This window comes from Rutidosis leptorrhynchoides, chromosome 5 (genome assembly GCF_046630445.1).
Source record: "Rutidosis leptorrhynchoides isolate AG116_Rl617_1_P2 chromosome 5, CSIRO_AGI_Rlap_v1, whole genome shotgun sequence".
NCBI classification, from domain to species: domain Eukaryota; kingdom Viridiplantae; phylum Streptophyta; class Magnoliopsida; order Asterales; family Asteraceae; genus Rutidosis; species Rutidosis leptorrhynchoides.
Genome location: NC_092337.1, coordinates 123,324,531 through 123,347,443, shown reverse-complemented (window position 1 = coordinate 123,347,443; position 22,913 = coordinate 123,324,531).

Genomic DNA, 22,913 nt, shown 5'->3' with positions numbered 1-22,913 from the left:
AAGAAAGTTATTGCATACGCATCCCGACAATTGAAGATTCACGAGCGGAATTATACGACGCATGATCTAGAACTGGGAGCAGTCATGTTTGCATTGAAGATATGGAGACACTACTTGTATGGGGTTAAATGCACTGTGTTTACTGATCATAAAAGCCTTCAACATATTTTCGATCAAAAACAGCTGAACATGAGGCAACGTAGGTGGGTTGAGTTAATAAATGACTATGATTGTGAAATTCGTTATCATCCCGGGAAAGCAAACGTGGTGGCCGACGCTCTAAGCAGAAAGGAACGAGAACCAATTCGAGTACGAGCGATGAACATAAAAATTCGCATGAATCTCAACTCACAAATCAAAGAAGTTCAACGAGAAGCACTTACTAAAGAAAATATAGGAAATGAAATAATGAAGAAGTATGAGAAGCAACTCGTTATGCGGGAAGATGGAATTCGATATTTTGCAAATCGTATTTGGGTACCAAAGTTGGGTGGATTAAGGAAGTTGATATTGAACGAGGCACATAAGACAAGATACTCGATACATCCCGGAGTCGGAAAGATGTATCAAGATCTTAAGACGCATTATTGGTGGCCTAACTTAAAGACAGACGTTGCAACATATGTTGGGGAGTGTTTAACTTGTTCCAAGGTCAAAGCAGAACACCAGAAGCCGTCAGGGTTACTTCAACAACCAGAAATCCCAGAATGGAAATGGGATGGTATTACCATGGATTTCATCACGAAGTTACCAAAGACTGCCTGGGGATACGACACCATTTGGGTGATTGTTGATCGTCTCACCAAGTCTGCACATTTCTTGCCTATAAAGGAAACGGATAGAATGGAGAAACTATTACGATTGTATATAAAGGAAGTTGTTTCAAGGCATGGAATACCTATTTCCATTATATCCGATCGTGATAGTAGATTTACATCAAAGTTCTGGCAATCACTACAGGAGGCCCTAGGAACTCGTTTGGATATGAGTACCGCATATCATCCGCAAACTGACGGGCAGAGTGAAAGAACAATTCAGACTCTTGAAGACATGCTCAGGGCATGTGTGATCGATTTTGGAAATGGATGGGATAAATATCTACCATTAGCAGAATTCTCGTATAATAATAGTTATCATGCGAGCATTAAAGCTGCGCCATTCGAAGCATTGTACGGAAGGAAGTGTAGATCTCCTATTTGCTGGAATGAAGTAGGAGATCGACAATTAACTGGTCCCGAGATCATACACGAAACGACTGAGAAGATAGTACAAATCAAGGAGAGATTGAAAACAGCCCGTAGTCGCCAAAAGAGCTACGCCGATGTTCGAAGGAAACCATTAGAGTTTCAGATCGGTGACATGGTTATGTTAAAGGTGTCACCGTGGAAAGGTGTAATACGCTTCGGAAAAAGGGGTAAACTGAACCCAAGATATGTAGGCCCGTTCAAGATTATCGAACGCATTGGACCGGTAGCTTATCGACTCGAGTTACCACAACAACTCGCCGGAGTACATAATACATTTCACGTCTCAAACCTTAAGAAGTGTCTTGCAAAGGAAGATCTCACCATTCCTCTTGAAGAAATCCATGTCGACGAGAAACTACAATTCATCGAAGAACCAATCGAAATCATGGATCGTGAAGTTAAACGGCTCAAGCAGAGCAACATACCGATCGTTAAGGTTCGTTGGAATGCTCGAAGGGGTCCCGAGTTTACTTGGGAACGAGAGGATCAAATGAAACAAAAATATCCACACTTGTTTTCCGATGACGCAAAATAGGTACAATTTTAAAATTTCGGGACGAAATTTATTTAACGGGTAGGTACTGTAATGACCCGCACTTTTTTGATCGTTCTATACTTATAAGATTAATATTTATATAAATTAAACCTTACCAACATGATAAGCAATCCAAATTGTTGAGACTTATGTTTTCGAAAAGAGTTTTACACAACGTTTGACCGTCTAGTTTGACCGATGATATCACGAACTATACAATATATGATAATTATACGTTTGTGTATATATATGTATATATACATATTTAACATGATCTAAGAATGTTTTAATATCTCATTTTGTATTAATAACAATAAGTTATAAGTATATTTTGAAACTACTAACTTAAGTTTTCAAAACGATAACCATACGTAACGTTATTTGACTTAAATACTTATGACCTATAATGTTTATACATATATCGTATAAGTAATGTATTTAATCACTTTTAAAGACTTAAATACATAAAACAATATAAGTATATTTACAAAAGATAGCTATATTTGAATCCTCGTTCCGTTTTCTCAAAGATTTCTATACGTATACCTAGGGTATATGTACCCGTATCATACGCAGCTTCTAGATGTATTTACTATTGGTATATACCAATAAAAATCTGCTCCTTAGCAGCCTTAAATGATTAAGAAACATGTGGAACCAACCATTTGTCAAGTAGCATGAATTATTTAGCAAGAAAACAAAGTTAGGTATTTTTTTTTCCTTTATAACCTAAAAACGTTTTTATGCATGCACACCATTTCTTCACCCCATTTTCTCATACTTACACTTCCATTTCTCTCTCAAAATACTCTTAACTTCATACTTGATCATCTCTAAGCATTTTCCCCATCATTTAGCTTCAAAAACAACACTTAAACCTCATAAGAAAACCTTACAAAAACACTTCAAGAAATCCTTCCAAGAACACAAACTTACTTCCAATCTTTCATCCAATTCCATCACTCTTTTGGTTCTAGGTTCTTACTCCTCTTTTACAGCAATCTTGTCCAAGTAACTTGAGGTAGTAACTTTGTTCATAACCTTATTCGATTCATATATATATAGCTATCTTATTTTGTGGTATAAAATTTTAACAACAAGAACATAGTTTGAATGTTTTCAAACTTGTTTGCAAACTAAATAGATCCTTATAACTTAACTTTTAAAATACTTCAAGACCTGTAATATAACTTAAAAATATGCTAATTTAACAAGGTATAACTTGGTTTTTCAAAGAACACCTTAAAAACTGTTTTTACGACGTCGGAGTGCAACCGGGGGCTGTTTTGGGTTGGATAATTAAAAACCATCTTAAACATTGAATTGGAGGTTTATTTTCTGGAAAAATGATTTTTACTATGAATATGATAACACATAAAAATTTCATGATTTAACTCAAAGTATAAGTATTTTTAGAAAAATAATCATTTAAGGTTGTTTACATAATGGAAAATGATTAACTTCATAAGTTTCACTAAAGTTTGACCTATGACCTGTGATTTCGAATACAAACTAAGGTATTTACAGTTCATAGTCTTAAAGAGGGACTCGATCCAAGGAAGTGGCAAGTTGAATCAACGAAAAACGGAATTGTAACGAAGAAACTATGACCAAAACGAGATCGGATATCTAAGACTAGTTTGGCTACGAAAATAATTGGAGAAAATTAAATAAATCACATCTTTTTAAAATAACATGATATTTTATATATATGTACTCATAATTTAATTTTATATGGTTCAGGATCACCCGTAAACAATACGAGAAGATTAATCATAAGATACCATGATTGTACGCAACACGTCATTTGACAACACCGGTACTTTATGTACGCAACACGTCATTTGACAACACCGGTACCATGGGTCAAGATTAATCTCGACCAATACATATACGATGGGGGTTTTTATTTATTTCATTGGCGGTTTATTAAACACCTAAAAATGAACCATTAAAATTGAATTACTAACATCGGACTGCTAACTACGGACTAAGAAATTATTAAAACTATTAAAAGTATAAAAAGTATATATATGTGACGATTGTTTAAAATAGAAATATATTGATAAACTATATATGGATAGGTTCGTGATATCAATCGGAGACCAAGTCGAAATTACATATCTTCAAGACGAAAGTGAGTATATAGTCCCACTTTTAAACTCTAAGTATTTCGGGATGAGAATACATGTATTTTATGTTTTACGTTATGGACACAAGTAACTGAAAAATATATTCTACGTTGAGTTGTACCACTGGCATACTTCCCTGTAGCTTGGTAACTGTTATTTACAGCGGTATTGTAAACGCGAATCCTGTTGATAGATCTATCGGGCCTGACAACCCCAACCGGACTGGACGACCAGTATTCAACGGTTGCACAGTACTTCGTTTCGTGACTACACTTGGTACGGTGTAGTAAGATTTCATAATAAAGGGAATATGCGACGTGATTAAATGTTAAGTATGGTTACCAAGTGCTCAACCACTTAGAATATTTTTATTAAAATGTTTATATATGAAATCTTGTGGTCTATATTTATATCGCTGCCGGCATTAAACCTATATCTCACCAACTTTATGTTGACGTTTTAAACATGTCTATTCTCAGGTGATAATTAGAAGCTTCCGCTGCAACATGTTGAATTTAAACAAGATCTTGAGTATGCATATTTGTGTCAAAAATAAAACTGCATATCGGAGGATTTGTAATGTAAAATATGCTAGAAATCGTATTGTTATCATCACATGTAAAGTTTGTAAGTCTAAGATTATCGCTAAACGATAATCATCTTTATTTTGTCTAAAGCTTGTATCAAAATAAGAATTATGGTTTGTAATGTAAAATATATGCAGTTGTTCTTTTAAAAATGTCGCATATAGAGGTCAATACCTCGCAATGAAATCATACGTTATCTAACACGTTCTTATGGTTAAGGACGGGTTATGACATGTGGTATCAGAGCGGTGGTCTTAGCGAACCAGGTTTACATTAGTGTGTCTAACCGAGAAGTCGTTAGGATACATTAGTAAGTCTGGACTTTGACCGGGTCTGATTTAAAAACCATTGCTTATCATTGTTGGTTAAAATTTATATGTAAATATTATGTAGTACTAATGGGTTAGTTGTTGTGTGATAGATGTCGGGCTCAAAACTTGTTATCACATTCAGCGACTCCGAACCAGAATCTTCGGATGGTGTTCCAGTCATTAACCTATCCGATGACGAAAATAATATCTTTGGGGAAGACTCACAAATTTCGGATGAACCGACTATAGAGAACCCGGAAAGTGAACCCGAGGAGGAAAGTGAACCCGAGGAAGAAATACAGGAAATTACAAAAGACGAGTTCGAACTAGGAAAGAAACGAAAGGCTAATGAATTAGAAAATTCAAATCCCGAGTTTAGTAAGGATGATGTGGCACCAACTCCACTAGACACTACCACCCCTATTCCCGCTATTCCTATTCGTTCTATTCCGGCATCCAGTTCTTCAGTCCCACAGCCAAAATATAGGCAGACAGCCAGGATAAGCGTTAAGCGATTCTTTGAACCTAAACGTCCTAGAAAATAGACCAAACGATACGCTGCCGTATTAAACCATGGGATCATATAATGTTTTGTATAATATTATTAGTGTGGTTTGCTTAATGTTCGATGTAAGATAAGCATATGTAAAATAGTGAAGTGTGAAATGCAATAATTTTCCATGGTTAAGTATTATTTAGATGGTAGTAATTGATTCTGTACTAAGCTATTAAGTATGGACATTAACGGGTAGGTAATACCCTAGATATAATTATAAAACGCTAATAAGAAGAAAAGGCTTTTATAATAATACCTGGTTCATATTATTAATAAGCTATAATGTACTGTAAATATACACTACATCTATAATATTCCATGTGAATAATTATTTTCTTTTCATTCTTATAGAAGAATATGGCGCGATTAAACCGAATGACGGAACAAGAAATCCAGGAACTCATCAATCAGCGAGTGAACGACAGAATGTTATGGGTCGAGGCTGCAAGAGGTGCTGCAGTTAACCCAAATCCTTGTGTGGGGTGCACTTACAAAACTTTTCAAGCTTGCAAGCCCTCATCATTCAGTGGAACAGAAGGACCGATCGGTTTAACCCGGTGGATAGAAAAGATGGAGACTGTGTTTAAAATAAGTGGTTGTGTTGAAAAGGACATGACCAAGTATGCATCGTGCACTTTACAAGATAGTGCACTCACGTGGTGGAAAAATTATGTGAAGGCTGTAGGAGGAGATGTAGCTTATGATACTCCTTAGGAAGAATTCAAAACAATGTTAATCAACGAGTATTGTCCAAGGAACGAGGTTAGGAAGTTGGAAGATGAATTACGAAGCCTGAAGGTTGTTGGTACTGAAATCACCAACTACAATCAGCGATTCATGGAATTAGTTTTGCTATGTCCTGAATTGGTTCCAACCGAAGAACGGAAGATTGAAATGTACAAAGATGGTTTGCCCAAAAAGGTCAAGGCAAACGTTACAGCATCGAAACCTAAGACAATTCATGAAGCTATAACCATGGCAAACGAGCTAATGGATCAGGTCATCATGGATAAGAAAGCATCCAATACTGATGTGAAGGTATCAGGTAACAAAAGAAAGTGGAATGGAAATTATGATCGAGGTAACCAACAACAATCTTTTAAGAAACAAGAAACCATGCAAGGTGCAGGTAGTGGTTCAAGCTTTGGTTACAAAGGACAAAATCCTTTATGCAACCGATGCCACAAACATCACTCTGGCTACTGTAATGTGGTATGCAACAAATGTAATCGAAAGGGTCATCTTGCTGAAGATTGTAGGGCTCTCGTTACAAATACAAATGGTACCAAGACTCCTGCCACCAATGCAAATAGAACTGCTTTGGCTACCATTACTTGTTATGGGTGTGGAAAACAAGGTCACTATAAGAGCCAGTGTCCGAATCCAGAAAAGAATAATGGATCTGCACGTGGAAGAGCATTTGTTATTAATGCTAGAGAGGCGTGTGAAGACCCGGAGCTTGTTACGGGTACGTTTACCATTAATAACTTATCCGCATCTATTATATTTGATACTGGTGCCGATAGAAGTTACGTGAGTAGAGGTTTTTACGCTAAATTGAATTGTTCATCATTACCTCTAGATGCTAAGTACATGATTGAGTTAGCTAATGGTAAACTAATTAAAGCCGATAAAATTTGCCGTGATTGTAAAATAAATTTAGCCGGAGAAACATTTAAAATTGACTTAATACCCGTAGAATTAGGAAGTTTTGATGTAATAGTCGGCATGGACTGGATGTCCAAAGTAGGAGCTGAAGTTGTGTGTGCCAAGAAGGCAATTCGCATTCCTTGTAAGGATAAAATGCCGGTGATGATTTATGGAGAGAAGGGTAACTCAAAGCTAAAACTCATTAGCTGTTTGAAAGCCAAGAAGTGTTTAGAAAAGGGATGTTATGCTATTCTAGCACATGTTAATAAATTCGAAAAGAAAGAAAAAGAGAAGTGCATCAACGACGTGCCTGTGGCAAGAGATTTTCCTGAAGTTTTTCCGGAAGAGTTGCCGGGACTACCTCCATTTAGATCTGTAGAATTTCAAATAGATTTAGTACCAGGAGCTGCACCAGTTGCCCGTGCTCCATATAGACTTGCACCGTCCGAGTTAAAAGAACTTCAGAGTCAGTTAAAAGAATTACTGGATCATGGATTCATACGACCAAGTACTTCACCGTGGGGAGCTCCGATTCTATTTGTTAAAAAGAAAGATGGATCTTTTAGGATGTGTATAGATTATCGTGAATTAAATAAGTTAACTATCAAAAATCGGTATCCACTACCGAGAATTGACGACTTATTTGATCAACTCCAGGGATCATGTGTTTATTCGAAAATCGACCTAAGATCGGGCTATCATCAACTACGTGTCAAAGAAGAGGACATTCCGAAAACTGCTTTTCGGACACGTTATGGTCATTACGAATTTTTGGTCATGCCGTTTGGATTGACGAATGCGCCAGCTGTATTCATGGACCTCATGAATCGAGTTTGTAGTCCGTATTTAGATAAGTTTGTTATCGTTTTCATTGATGACATTCTTATCTATTCCAAGAGTGAGCAAGAGCATGAGCAGCATTTAAGGTTGATATTAGAGTTGTTGAGAAAAGAACAGCTATACGCTAAATTTTCTAAGTGTGCTTTCTGGTTGAAAGAAGTGCAATTTCTTGGCCACGTTGTTAGTAGCAAAGGAATTCAGGTTGATCCAGCAAAAATTGAAGCCATTGAAAAATGGGAGACTCCTAAAACACCAATGCAGATACGCCAATTTTTGGGTTTAGCCGGTTATTATAGAAGGTTTATTCAAGATTTTTCCCGAATAGCTAAGCCGTTGACAGCGTTAACGCAAAAAGGGAAGAAATATGAATGGACTTCTGAGCAGGAGAGTGCATTTCAGTTACTGAAAAAGAAGTTGACTACGGCGCCTATTTTATCGTTACCAGAAGGGAGCGATGATTTTGAAATATATTGTGACGCTTCGCGACAAGGTTTTGGTTGCGTTCTTATGCAACGGAAGAAAGTTATTGCATACGCATCCCGACAATTGAAGATTCATGAGCGGAATTATACGACGCATGATCTAGAACTGGGAGCAGTCGTGTTTGCATTGAAGATATGGAGACACTACTTGTATGGGGTTAAATGCACTGTGTTTACTGATCATAAAAGCCTTCAACATATTTTCGATCAAAAACAGCTGAACATGAGGCAACGTAGGTGGGTTGAGTTAATAAATGACTATGATTGTGAAATTCGTTATCATCCCGGGAAAGCAAACGTGGTGGCCGACGCTCTAAGCAGAAAGGAACGAGAACCAATTCGAGTACGAGCGATGAACATAAAAATTCGCATGAATCTCAACTCACAAATCAAAGAAGTTCAACGAGAAGCACTTACTAAAGAAAATATAGGAAATGAAATAATGAAGAAGTATGAGAAGCAACTCGTTATGCGGGAAGATGGAATTCGATATTTTGCAAATCGTATTTGGGTACCAAAGTTGGGTGGATTAAGGAAGTTGATATTGAACGAGGCACATAAGACAAGATACTCGATACATCCCGGAGTCGGAAAGATGTATCAAGATCTTAAGACGCATTATTGGTGGCCTAACTTAAAGACAGACGTTGCAACATATGTTGGGGAGTGTTTAACTTGTTCCAAGGTCAAAGCAGAACACCAGAAGCCGTCAGGGTTACTTCAACAACCAGAAATCCCAGAATGGAAATGGGATGGTATTACCATGGATTTCATCACGAAGTTACCAAAGACTGCCTGGGGATACGACACCATTTGGGTGATTGTTGATCGTCTCACCAAGTCTGCACATTTCTTGCCTATAAAGGAAACGGATAGAATGGAGAAACTATTACGATTGTATATAAAGGAAGTTGTTTCAAGGCATGGAATACCTATTTCCATTATATCCGATCGTGATAGTAGATTTACATCAAAGTTCTGGCAATCACTACAGGAGGCCCTAGGAACTCGTTTGGATATGAGTACCGCATATCATCCGCAAACTGACGGGCAGAGTGAAAGAACAATTCAGACTCTTGAAGACATGCTCAGGGCATGTGTGATCGATTTTGGAAATGGATGGGATAAATATCTACCATTAGCAGAATTCTCGTATAATAATAGTTATCATGCGAGCATTAAAGCTGCGCCATTCGAAGCATTGTACGGAAGGAAGTGTAGATCTCCTATTTGCTGGAATGAAGTAGGAGATCGACAATTAACTGGTCCCGAGATCATACACGAAACGACTGAGAAGATAGTACAAATCAAGGAGAGATTGAAAACAGCCCGTAGTCGCCAAAAGAGCTACGCCGATGTTCAAAGGAAACCATTAGAGTTTCAGATCGGTGACATGGTTATGTTAAAGGTGTCACCGTGGAAAGGTGTAATACGCTTCGGAAAAAGGGGTAAACTGAACCCAAGATATGTAGGCCCGTTCAAGATTATCGAACGCATTGGACCGGTAGCTTATCGACTCGAGTTACCACAACAACTCGCCGGAGTACATAATACATTTCACGTCTCAAACCTTAAGAAGTGTCTTGCAAAGGAAGATCTCACCATTCCTCTTGAAGAAATCCATGTCGACGAGAAACTACAATTCATCGAAGAACCAATCGAAATCATGGATCGTGAAGTTAAACGGCTCAAGCAGAGCAACATACCGATCGTTAAGGTTCGTTGGAATGCTCGAAGGGGTCCCGAGTTTACTTGGGAACGATAGGATCAAATGAAACAAAAATATCCACACTTGTTTTCCGATGACGCAAAATAGGTACAATTTTAAAATTTCGGGACGAAATTTATTTAACGGGTAGGTACTGTAATGACCCGCACTTTTTCGATCGTTCTATACTTATAAGATTAATATTTATATAAATTAAACCTTACCAACATGATAAGCAATCCAAATTGTTGAGACTTATGTTTTCGAAAAGAGTTTTACACAACGTTTGACCGTCTAGTTTGACCGATGATATCACGAACTATACAATATATGATAATTATACGTTTGTGTATATATATGTATATATACATATTTAACATGATCTAAGAATGTTTTAATATCTCATTTTGTATTAATAACAATAAGTTATAAGTATATTTTGAAACTACTAACATAAGTTTTCAAAACGATAACCATACGTAACGTTATTTGACTTAAATACTTATGACCTATAATGTTTATACATATATCGTATAAGTAATGTATTTAATCACTTTTAAAGACTTAAATACATAAAACAATATAAGTATATTTACAAAAGATAGCTATATTTGAATCCTCGTTCCGTTTTCTCAAAGATTTCTATACGTATACCTAGGGTATATGTACCCGTATCATACGCAGCTTCTAGATGTATTTACTATTGGTATATACCAATAAAAATCTGCTCCTTAGCAGCCTTAAATGATTAAGAAACATGTGGAACCAACCATTTGTCAAGTAGCATGAATTATTTAGCAAGAAAACAAAGTTAGGTATTTTTTTTTCCTTTATAACCTAAAAACGTTTTTATGCATGCACACCATTTCTTCACCCCATTTTCTCATACTTACACTTCCATTTCTCTCTCAAAATACTCTTAACTTCATACTTGATCATCTCTAAGCATTTTCCCCATCATTTAGCTTCAAAAACAACACTTAAACCTCATAAGAAAACCTTACAAAAACACTTCAAGAAATCCTTCCAAGAACACAAACTTACTTCCAATCTTTCATCCAATTCCATCACTCTTTTGGTTCTAGGTTCTTACTCCTCTTTTACAGCAATCTTGTCCAAGTAACTTGAGGTAGTAACTTTGTTCATAACCTTATTCGATTCATATATATATAGCTATCTTATTTTGTGGTATAAAATTTTAACAACAAGAACATAGTTTGAATGTTTTCAAACTTGTTTGCAAACTAAATAGATCCTTATAACTTAACTTTTAAAATACTTCAAGACCTATAATATAACTTAAAAATATGCTAATTTAACAAGGTATAACTTGGTTTTTCAAAGAACACCTTAAAAACTATTTTTACGACGTCGGAGTGCAACCGGGGGCTGTTTTGGGTTGGATAATTAAAAACCATCTTAAACATTGAATTGGAGGTTTATTTTCTGGAAAAATGATTTTTACTATGAATATGATAACACATAAAAATTTCATGATTTAACTCAAAGTATAAGTATTTTTAGAAAAATAATCATTTAAGGTTGTTTACATGATGGAAAATGATTAACTTCATAAGTTTCACTAAAGTTTGACCTATGACCTGTGATTTCGAATACAAACTAAGGTATTTACAGTTCATAGTCTTAAAGAGGGACTCGATCCAAGGAAGTGGCAAGTTGAATCAACGAAAAACGGAGTTGTAACGAAGAAACTATGACCAAAACGAGATCGGATATCTAAGACTAGTTTGGCTACGAAAATAATTGGAGAAAATTAAATAAATCACATCTTTTTAAAATAACATGATATTTTATATATATGTACTCATAATTTAATTTTATATGGTTCAGGATCACCCGTAAACAATACGAGAAGATTAATCATAAGATACCATGATTGTACGCAACACGTCATTTGACAACACCGGTACTTTATGTACGCAACACGTCATTTGACAACACCGGTACCATGGGTCAAGATTAATCTCGACCAATACATATACGATGGGGGTTTTTATTTATTTCATTGGCGGTTTATTAAACACCTAAAAATGAACCATTAAAATTGAATTACTAACATCGGACTGCTAACTACGGACTAAGAAATTATTAAAACTATTAAAAGTATAAAAAGTATATATATGTGACGATTGTTTAAAATAGAAATATATTGATAAACTATATATGGATAGGTTCGTGATATCAATCGGAGACCAAGTCGAAATTACATATCTTCAAGACGAAAGTGAGTATATAGTCCCACTTTTAAACTCTAAGTATTTCGGGATGAGAATACATGTATTTTATGTTTTACGTTATGGACACAAGTAACTGAAAAATATATTCTACGTTGAGTTGTACCACTGGCATACTTCCCTGTAGCTTGGTAACTGTTATTTACAGCGGTATTGTAAACGCGAATCCTGTTGATAGATCTATCGGGCCTGACAACCCCAACCGGACTGGACGACCAGTATTCAACGGTTGCACAGTACTTCGTTTCGTGACTACACTTGGTAAGGTGTAGTAAGATTTCATAATAAAGGGAATATGCGACGTGATTAAATGTTAAGTATGGTTACCAAGTGCTCAACCACTTAGAATATTTTTATTAAAATGTTTATATATGAAATCTTGTGGTCTATATTTATATCGCTGCCGGCATTAAACCTATATCTCACCAACTTTATGTTGACGTTTTAAACATGTCTATTCTCAGGTGATAATTAGAAGCTTCCGCTGCAACATGTTGAATTTAAACAAGATCTTGAGTATGCATATTTGTGTCAAAAATAAAACTGCATATCGGAGGATTTGTAATGTAAAATATGCTAGAAATCATATTGTTATCATCACATGTAAAGTTTGTAAGTCTAAGATTATCGCTAAACGATAATCATCTTTATTTTGTCTAAAGCTTGTATCAAAATAAGAATTATGGTTTGTAATGTAAAATATATGCAGTTGTTCTTTTAAAAATGTCGCATATAGAGGTCAATACCTCTCAATGAAATCATACGTTATCTAACACGTTCTTATGGTTAAGGACGGGTTATGACAACTAGTACCTTACATTTTGTGACTCGTACCTTTGTCAAAAAGTAGTCTTAATTTATCCATAAACTATACCACTCGAGATATAACTTATACATTTGAGTGTTTTGGTCATTTACTTCTATAAATTATCATCTCGTAGTATATACATATACATATATACATTTTCATTTTGAAATAGTATTTTACTGTATCAAAGTTTTTTTACTGTAGCAAATAGTGATTTTCGAAAACACTGTAGCTTTTCGGGTACTGTAGCAATTCGAAAATACTGTAGCAAATTAGTGTTTTACTGGTTCATCTTAAACGTTTTAGTTAACTTATCTAAATATCAATCGAATCAATAATTGAATGTTACTATAGTTTACTAAATAACTTGAAATCATATATATATATATATATATATATATATATATATATATATATATATATATATATATATATTGTTCGTGAATCTAGTCAAAGAATAATTGATTACATGAATATAGTTCCAAAACTTTGAGACTCAACATTACAGACTTTGCTTATCGTGTCGAAAACATTAAATCATTTAAAGATAAAGTTTAAATTTGGTCAGAAATTTTCAGGTCATCACAAGTAATACGAACAGTAGTATGTTAAGATCCCAAGGTTGTGTCCGGTTATTGTGATCGAATAGACAGAATATATGTAGTGGAACAGACGAGTAGATTTAGCAGTCAAAGAGGTGTGATTTGTGTTGGATTAAAATGGAGGACAGTAATAGATTTATTAGTGTAGATGATGATCAGTAGTGACATTTGTGAGGGTTGCCGGGCAATAAAGTTGCAGCAAAACAGAAGCAATTATTTGAGAAATAGCTGCAGTTAATTACGATACTTTCATGGTGGTGTTGGGTTGTAAATAGACCAAGTTGTAGCAGTTTAGTGACAGTTTAATGGTGATGATGTAATGGCAGCTGCACTTTGCGAAGAAAACGAGTTAATGATCGATTTCAAAGACAATTTAAGAGGAAGTGATTGTATTTGTGTTTTCTATTCTAAACTGAGTATATTTATAAGATATCATTATTGTTTGTTTCATAAATTGTTGTCCTTGAATGGTCTTTGTTTTACACAATAACTTTTATTATACAGAGAAATATATAATTGATAGATTGTGTACTTGTGTAAAGTGTATTGAATCTTGAAGAATGAGTTATTCATTCTTAAATGAAGTAACTAATTTATTTATAATGATATCACACTTACTATATGTTAACTGGAATGTTGAATGAAGTAACTAGCTTCCTTGGTGATTTCATGATTAGAGAATTTATAGTAGGTTGTATTGATGGTGGGTTCGTGACATTCGCAGGTGATCTACGAACATTAATGGATCAGTGATCGGTGGTGATGTTATATGGTCATGTGTATACATACAATGGTGTGGTTTTGAATTGGTAATCGAGAGTGATGGCGGATGAGGGTTTTCGAAAGGTTGCAGGTGCGTTAGTGGTGGTCTTCATCATCATAAGCCAACAGTAGCAGTAATAAAGGTGATCGAATAGAATAATGATATGCAACCGAACATCAATAGTTCACAGTGTTCATGTGGTGTGGTTCTTGTGTCGAACAGTAAGCATATGACAGTGAGCAGCTCTAGTTATGACTTATGAGAGTGGGTTGTGGTAGGTTTCGATGATGGTGGTTTGTGAAGAGGATGGTGATGGTTGTGGTAGTGGAAACCGATAGTTCCGTATACGGTTTTCTTTGATAATTCATATGAATATGGAGTGTACTAAAAGTGCATTTGAGAGATTGTGTTTGTTTTGTATATAACACATAAATGGAGTAGTTTTAATAAAAAGAATAGCAAGTGTCCTTATCATCAAATGGGGCCGACCCAATTTTATTTCCTTTTATTTGTCCGTGATCTTTACCAAATTCGTGACTCAATAGTAAATATCCATGAATGAACAAAAAGTTTTCCTATTACTTTCTTGACTTTTCACTTGCAGCCAACATAAAGGATGGTGGCATTTAGAAAACATATCTTATATATATAGTTATATGAGGGTGGCCTTTATTAGTAGCAACAGTTATTAGTTTCTAATACATATATTGATGAAGTTCGAATATATGTCAAAGTTTAGTGTGACCGATTTGTGTGATTAAACATGTGTTAATACGGATAAGAACTACTTATGGCATTAGCTTACTAGTCAAAAGAAATATACAAATTGAATGAAAGGTTGTGGAGAAAAATTTATCAAGATAAGTAGGTGATGAATGTAGGAGCAAAGTAATAATTAAAATATTAGGATGGATGGTGTATTTGTCGCATGTGTATACTTTTCACATAAAGTAAAGCTAGTTGTAATTATAGAGATATAGATGCAATTTAATTAGATACATAAATATGTTATTATCATGGTATTACAGATAATTTACATATGCGTAAAAATAAGCAGCTCCACTAGTAAATTTTTTTAATCCCCAAATTTTAAAATAGTATTGATATATTTATTAACTTGTAATTCTTTACATAGGAATTAATATTATACATTTCTATATATAATATTTATACATTTTATATATATTGTATTTTACATATAATAATAATTATGTATAGCAATATATATATATATATATATATATATATATATATATATATATATATATATATATATATATATATATATATATATATATATATATATATATATATATACATATCTAATTACAACAAGTGGTTCGTGAATCGTCAGGATTTGTCGAAGGGTAATTGAATATATGGAAACAGTTCAAAAATTTTGAGACTCGGGATTACAGACTTAGCTTATCGTGTCAAGAATATTTAATCGTATCGAGAGTTTGGTGAAAAATAGTAGAAATTTTTTGGGTCGTCACACATGGGACCCTAAATAATTGTTTTAAAACCGACCGTTAAAAATAATATTTCATGTAAATCTATAATTGTATATCTTTTTATCTACAAATTATGTCTATTATGTCAAAATCTCAAACGAAACAAACATATATCTAAATATCTTTAAAAATGACCAAATAATCATTTTAGCTTTAATTGACAAATATGAGCTTGTTCGTTTATATAATATTTATAAACTACAAATGTTATATTAATGTATTATTTAAATTTATGCACAATAAATTAATTTTATATTATATAAAATATCATTCATAAATAATATTATAATCATAATAAATAAACATCCATTTTAAAATTTTTATTACCATATAAAAGATTGTAAATGGTTTCCAATATATATATATATATATATATATATATATATATATATATATATATATATATATATATATATATATATATATATATATATATATATATATATATATTAAATCAATGTATCGGTTTTAATATAAATTTAAAGTTATTATTTTAGTTATTATGATATTATCTTATATAGCATTATATGATAATATAATATAATATTTTAGGTAATAAAATCTGTATATTATATTAAATTAAAAATCTAGTAATTTAATATAATTAATATGTGGAAATAACTGATTGAGTGACACGTGGTAGAAATATATGAGGAGTTGACATGTGGTAAAAATTAATGAAGAGTTGACACGTAAGATTTTTGTCACGCGCTTTACATAATGTGTGTGTGTGTATATATATATATATACATATATATATATATATATATATATATATATATATATATATATATATATAATATTTTAAATAATAAAATCTGTATATTATATTAAATTAAGAATCTAGTAATTTAATAATTAATATATGGAAATAACTGATTGATTGACACGTGGCAGAAATAAATGAGGAGTTGACACGTGGTAAAAATTAATGAAGAGTTGACACGTAAGATATTTGTCATGCACTTTATTTAATGTATATATATATATATATATATATATATATATATATATATATATATATATATATATAAAGTATTCTTTTATTTAAATAATAACTATATATAATTTATGTATCCTATCTAACAAATGAAATTTATGGTAAGGTCATCATATGTTTCTAAAGGTTGTAATATTTGCTATTAGGGTTGTAACATATCAATTTGATGATGTCATAAATATAATAGTTTTTAAAGTTAATTAGTTAATGATAAATAAATAATTCAACTATACCTTATATGCTATATGTACAATATAGGAAGCATTATCTACAACTTTATGGTAAACACTTCATGACAATATGTACAATATTTGAAGTATTATGTACAATCTTATTGTAATGTACCAGCATGACCTTATATACAGTATTTGAATAACTATGTACAACCTTATGATAAAAACACTCCATCATATGTACAATCTTTAAAAAAATTGTACAATCTTTTGTAAAACAAGTCATTAACACATGTACAAACTTTGAAAAATTTTGTACAACCTTCATATAACAATTGTATTTTAGTTTAAAAAATATCAAGAGGCATTTCTATTAGTAATAATAATAATTATTATTATAAAATATAAATAATTCTTAAACAAACTTTATTATTATTATTAATTATTATTATTAAATTATTAATTATTATATGACCATGCAAATTCGAATAATAACTACATTAACTACATGTACATTAAACAAAGTGATGTCGTAATTCATTTGAGAAATGAAAGATACAACTTTCACTTCTTCAAGATGTCTAATGAATATTATTTTATTAATAAATTAAGTAGGGAGTATATGTTACTGCAAATTAAAAGATTAACTATATTCAAACTGGTTCAGTATGAATGAAATTTAGAAGTTACTTTTTCATCACTTATACTTGGTGTAAATTCTATAGATTAACTTTTAAATATAATGTGTATTTACTTAAATACTATTAATTAGGTTTTTATATTTTTCTTAAATATTCACGTGATTTCACGGGTCACCAAACTAGTAAATATAAATATCTTACTTAATTCACAAAATTAAGAATGCATAATATTATCAAAATGTAACAATATAATAACAGACGTCATGAAACTATAGATGATTAAGAATTGATTAGATCTCATGAACGCGTGTCTAGTCACACACACGCACATGATTGATTCATGTGCGTGCATGAGTGAGTTATGCACGTATGTGTTGTAGATGTAAATGGGTCAGGTATAATCTTGACCCAAGTGTTGTGTTGTAATATTATAAGCCGTTTGGCTGTTGTGATGTTGTTATGTATATGACTTGGAATGTGTATTGACTCAGAATTTGATATTCACAGGTTATACGTTTGTATGTTGTTGGCATGAATCACATGTATATAACTAATGATGCGATTATTTGATAAATTTTATGTGCACTGTTGTTTTATCAACCTTTCCGTTAAGACGAGGTGTTTGCCTTTATGACGAGAGAGGTCATTCTTGACATATAGGTTAGGTCCCCTGGCTATTGAAATAGATAGTATGATGTGATGTGTCAGATGGATCATATTGTTTGCCAATAGCAAATAATATCGGTAAGCCTAGTCTGATCTACTAGTGCTGCGAACCCCGCACAGGTCATCGTTCCTCTTGCGATGATGTATTCGCTTAGTTAGATATTAGTTGTTATTGGACTTGTTGTTGTTATCATTATACTCATGTTAGGTTTCTCATTCACTTACCTTCGTGCTAATCCCATACATATTTCTCCCCTGTAGGTTAGTTGATTGGATGCTTTAGGATAGGAAAATACATTAGTTCTCCTGATATGTTTGACACTTTGAAGAACTCTAATGTTTGAAATAACTATGTATAATAGTTCTGAAAAGTAACAACAAGTGTAATAATGTTATAATTATATATTCTGATTTAATAAATGAAATTATTGGTTTAATATTCTGATGTGTATTTTTTAAAGGTACCGTGTTACTAGTTGGTATCAGAGCATGGTTTGGCAGCATGTACACTTGATGTCTAGTTCCCAAACCTTGACTTGAATCTTGTCAAACATGCAAGTGGGAAAGGTAAAAGTTAATGAGAGGTTTTATGTGTTAGGTGATAGGTACTAACTGATTATCCACTAAGCTTATGATCAGTGTCGTCCTTATCTCGGTGGAAATATCGATTCTTGACTAAGCATGTGACGATAGTTGTTACAAGACTGTCTTCTGTGTGACTAATACAATTAGAATTGGATACCTTAAGGCTTTGTTCCAGAGTTTGATTTTGAAAAGAAAGGAATTGAAATGAAAGGAAAATAAAAAGAATAAGTGTTCCCAAGTTTTATGTTGAAGAGAAGGGGAAGGAAATGAGATGATTATTATGCCTAATTTCCCCTCCTATATTTTCTTCCATATTGGAAAGATCCACTCCCCTCCCTTTCATCCCCTTTCAATTCATTTCATTTCATTTCTTTCATTTTAAAACTCTGGAACAGAGCCTAAATACTCTGAGTGATATGAGTGACCCTTTTGTGAGAAGCTTCGTCATCTATATTCTACAGCTGAGAATTGAAAAATACGCCTTTTACATCATGAAACGAATAAAATCTAGCAATAAAGACAAGCGTTTGAAACCCGTTTCAGCTACTTTCAAGCGATGTTTGATCCTTGATATAGGTATATTAAAAGAACATCAATTTTGGCAAGATAGGAAACTATTAGAAGAGCCTAGTAATTCCAACCTTTTGCTTGAGGACATACAAAGCCTAAGTGTGTGATATTTGATATCAGCTAAAAATTCACGTTCTCAGAGTACACGGCTTAAATAAATGGCTCTCCCAATTTTCGAGCGTGCACGGCCATCCAAAACGGGCAGTGCACACGGCCTGCCCACTACAGCTTTGCCTATTTAAATGGATTGAAATACTCATTTGTAGCATCAATCCAACAATCTATCATCTCACTTCAACAATATTTTTAGCTTAGAATTTACTTGTTTTGTAATAGTCAGAGGATATCTCTGAGACCCTACGATAAAGGGTGAATCTTCTGTACGCATTACTTTTCAGGTTCTAATCAATTTACGAATTTTTTTAAACATGTATTGTAAATATCTATGTTTGAATATGTGTTTTAGAACTACCATGCTAGCGTAAGATGTTCATATGTTGCTACGATAGAAACTTCGGTAGCGTAATTATGTAAACTTAGTACCATTACTATTATTATGCAAAACCTGCAATTCTGAGAAACCTGTACGACTAGATTTTAAGGATTATCCAATCTAGGTTGTGGTCGAGACCTGTCCAACTATATGAAATTATCTACTTCAGAGCATCTAGGATCCTTCGCTATTCTATACTAGAAGCAAATATGAACTTAGTATGGCGGTGTTCCCGAGAGGCAATCATTGCACTTTTTAGACACGGAACCTAGGAATGGAGACGAGAAAACGCCGGTAATTGTTCCAGAGAGACATCTTGTGACCTTTTTGACTTAATTACCTGAATCCAATCGTATGATTCATTTATAATACATGTTCTTTTCTGATTGTTTCCTTAGGAACGTTTCTACTATCACTACATGCGTGTTGTGAGCTTTTATCTATTCCACTATCCGTTTAGCACTGTAATACCTGTATAATAATTAGAAATGCATGATCTCTCTTAAGATGATGAAAGGTTATGTTAACCCTAGGTTATATTAACTTAAACTTACAGGTTATACCTGTTTGTGATCATATTTACTCAACAAGATACGCCATTATTCGATTTAGAATCGATATGAGTTTTAGGATTCGAGTATAACCGTTACCCAATCCAGTGACTTCATTTAGGATAACCCCTGATGTTTAGTTAGCTTTTAGTAATATAACCCTAGCGACATACCTCCCTTTGCCACTAGACAACTGTAGGACCTAAAGACCGGTAGGTTGGTATAATTCTCATTCGATGTACGTGAAGACTACCCTAGTTAGAGCTTCCATATCATAATTACCTTTCCGTAGCCTATTATAGTCAACATTTCTTTAATCTACATTCTCTAGATATTCCTCACCATTTTACTTTTACTGCAAGTAGGATTTAATCAAAACACAATACATCTATCTTCTTACCCAGCTGGTTTAACCAAAGATAACTCTCAATTAAGATTCAATTCTCATAATCAACGACCCTAGGTAAACTTATTCTTTCTACCCCTTCAGAAAACAAAAAGAAGATTTAGGTCCCGCACTTATAAATAAAAAATCATATGCAATACCCGTTGAAACCCGCTCTGCCGATCTCGTTACACGACAAACGAAATTGACTTTTTTGGGCAATATCAGTACGTTATTAGACCTAGGTTGCTAACCCAGTACTTGTAAAGAAAAGGGACTGATCGTAGCGCATGTGCATCAATTTTAAGTATATAAACAAAGCTTTCCTGGAAGATGCTTACCCTCTTTCTGAGATCAATTGGAAGGTGGAGTCCATATCAGGATTTTGATTTATGTGCTTCCTCAATGCATACAAGGGGTCTCTCCAAATTCCGATGGCCATATCAGACGAAGATAAAACTCCACACCAATAAAGGTATTTACTTTTATACAAACATCCCATTTGGATTGTAGAATGCAGATGTCACGTACTAGTCGGAAATTGGTTTGGTTTTTAAAGAGAAAATCAGAAAAAACTTGAAGCGTATATAGACGATCTGGTTATCAAAAGCAATATTGAAGCGCAGTTATTATCAGATACTCTAGAGAAAAATATGAAGCTCAATCCTTCCAAGTACAGTTTTGGGGAGGAAGAAGGAAAATATTTTGGGGCACCATAGTAACACCTAGCGGAATCCGGCAGACACCAAGAAGATTAAAGCTATTGAAAGCGTGCCCTCACCTAAATCAAGGAAGGTTGTGCATAGTTTAACAGGCAATTTAACTTCATTAACACATTTTTTTTTATCAAAAGCAGCGAGGTGATCTTTGCCATTCTTTCAAACTTTAAAAAACTCATTGAAGAAGTCTGATTACAGGTGAACAGGAGATGCAGAAAAAGCATTTCAAGAGATGAAGGTACTCCTCAAAGAATTGCCCACTTTGACCGTCCGTTTTGGTCATATCAAGAGGGAGACAAGTTTTTGGCGCCGCTGCCGGGGAACTAGTATCACACAATACTGCTTCTATCAAACTTATTTGCAAACATTTAGTGGTGTCTAAGAAAGATAATTATACACGGACTTGGTTGTTGGATTTTTCGAACAGTCTCCAATTATCTTGGAACCAAAAGGATCCAGCCTCTCCGTAGTCAACCTGGCCACTTGGTTTGTTGAATAGTTCGTGCAAAGCTATGTTATTGAAATACCAGGGAATCAGTAGCAAGAACCAAAAACATAATTAAACCTAGGATAATTACCTTAGATTACTTTAGATTACCTTAGATTAAGATTGCTTTAGCTTCCTTTTAGACTAAATTGGGAACTTAGCTTATCTACTTAAAATTTAAAATAAGAGGGCATACTCAGTGTTTAACCCAAACCCGATCTAGACCAGCGCCGTTGTTATTCATACCTAATCCAGACATAATAATCTCTAAAGCACTCAAAGAAGAACGAATCAGAAATAGAATGGCGTTACACGTTACTCTAGCAGAAAACACCAAACCCTCGATTGAAGGTCGAAGAGGACCAATCAGATTCCCAGAGATTCAAGGACACTCGTTCGAGCTAAAGCATCACATTATATAGCTCATCCAAGATGGCTGTAAATTACATGGATTACCGAATGATGATCCTAACTCTCACCTTGATAAATTCATATCTCTTTTGAACTCCTACAAACAGCTAGGGATAGGACAAGATATAATCCGGCTATACTTGTTCCCCTATTCTCTCACTCATCATGCACAATCATGGTTTGAAGGATTGGAAAAAGATTCCATCAAGTCATGGACGGAGATGGCTACTAAATTCTTAACC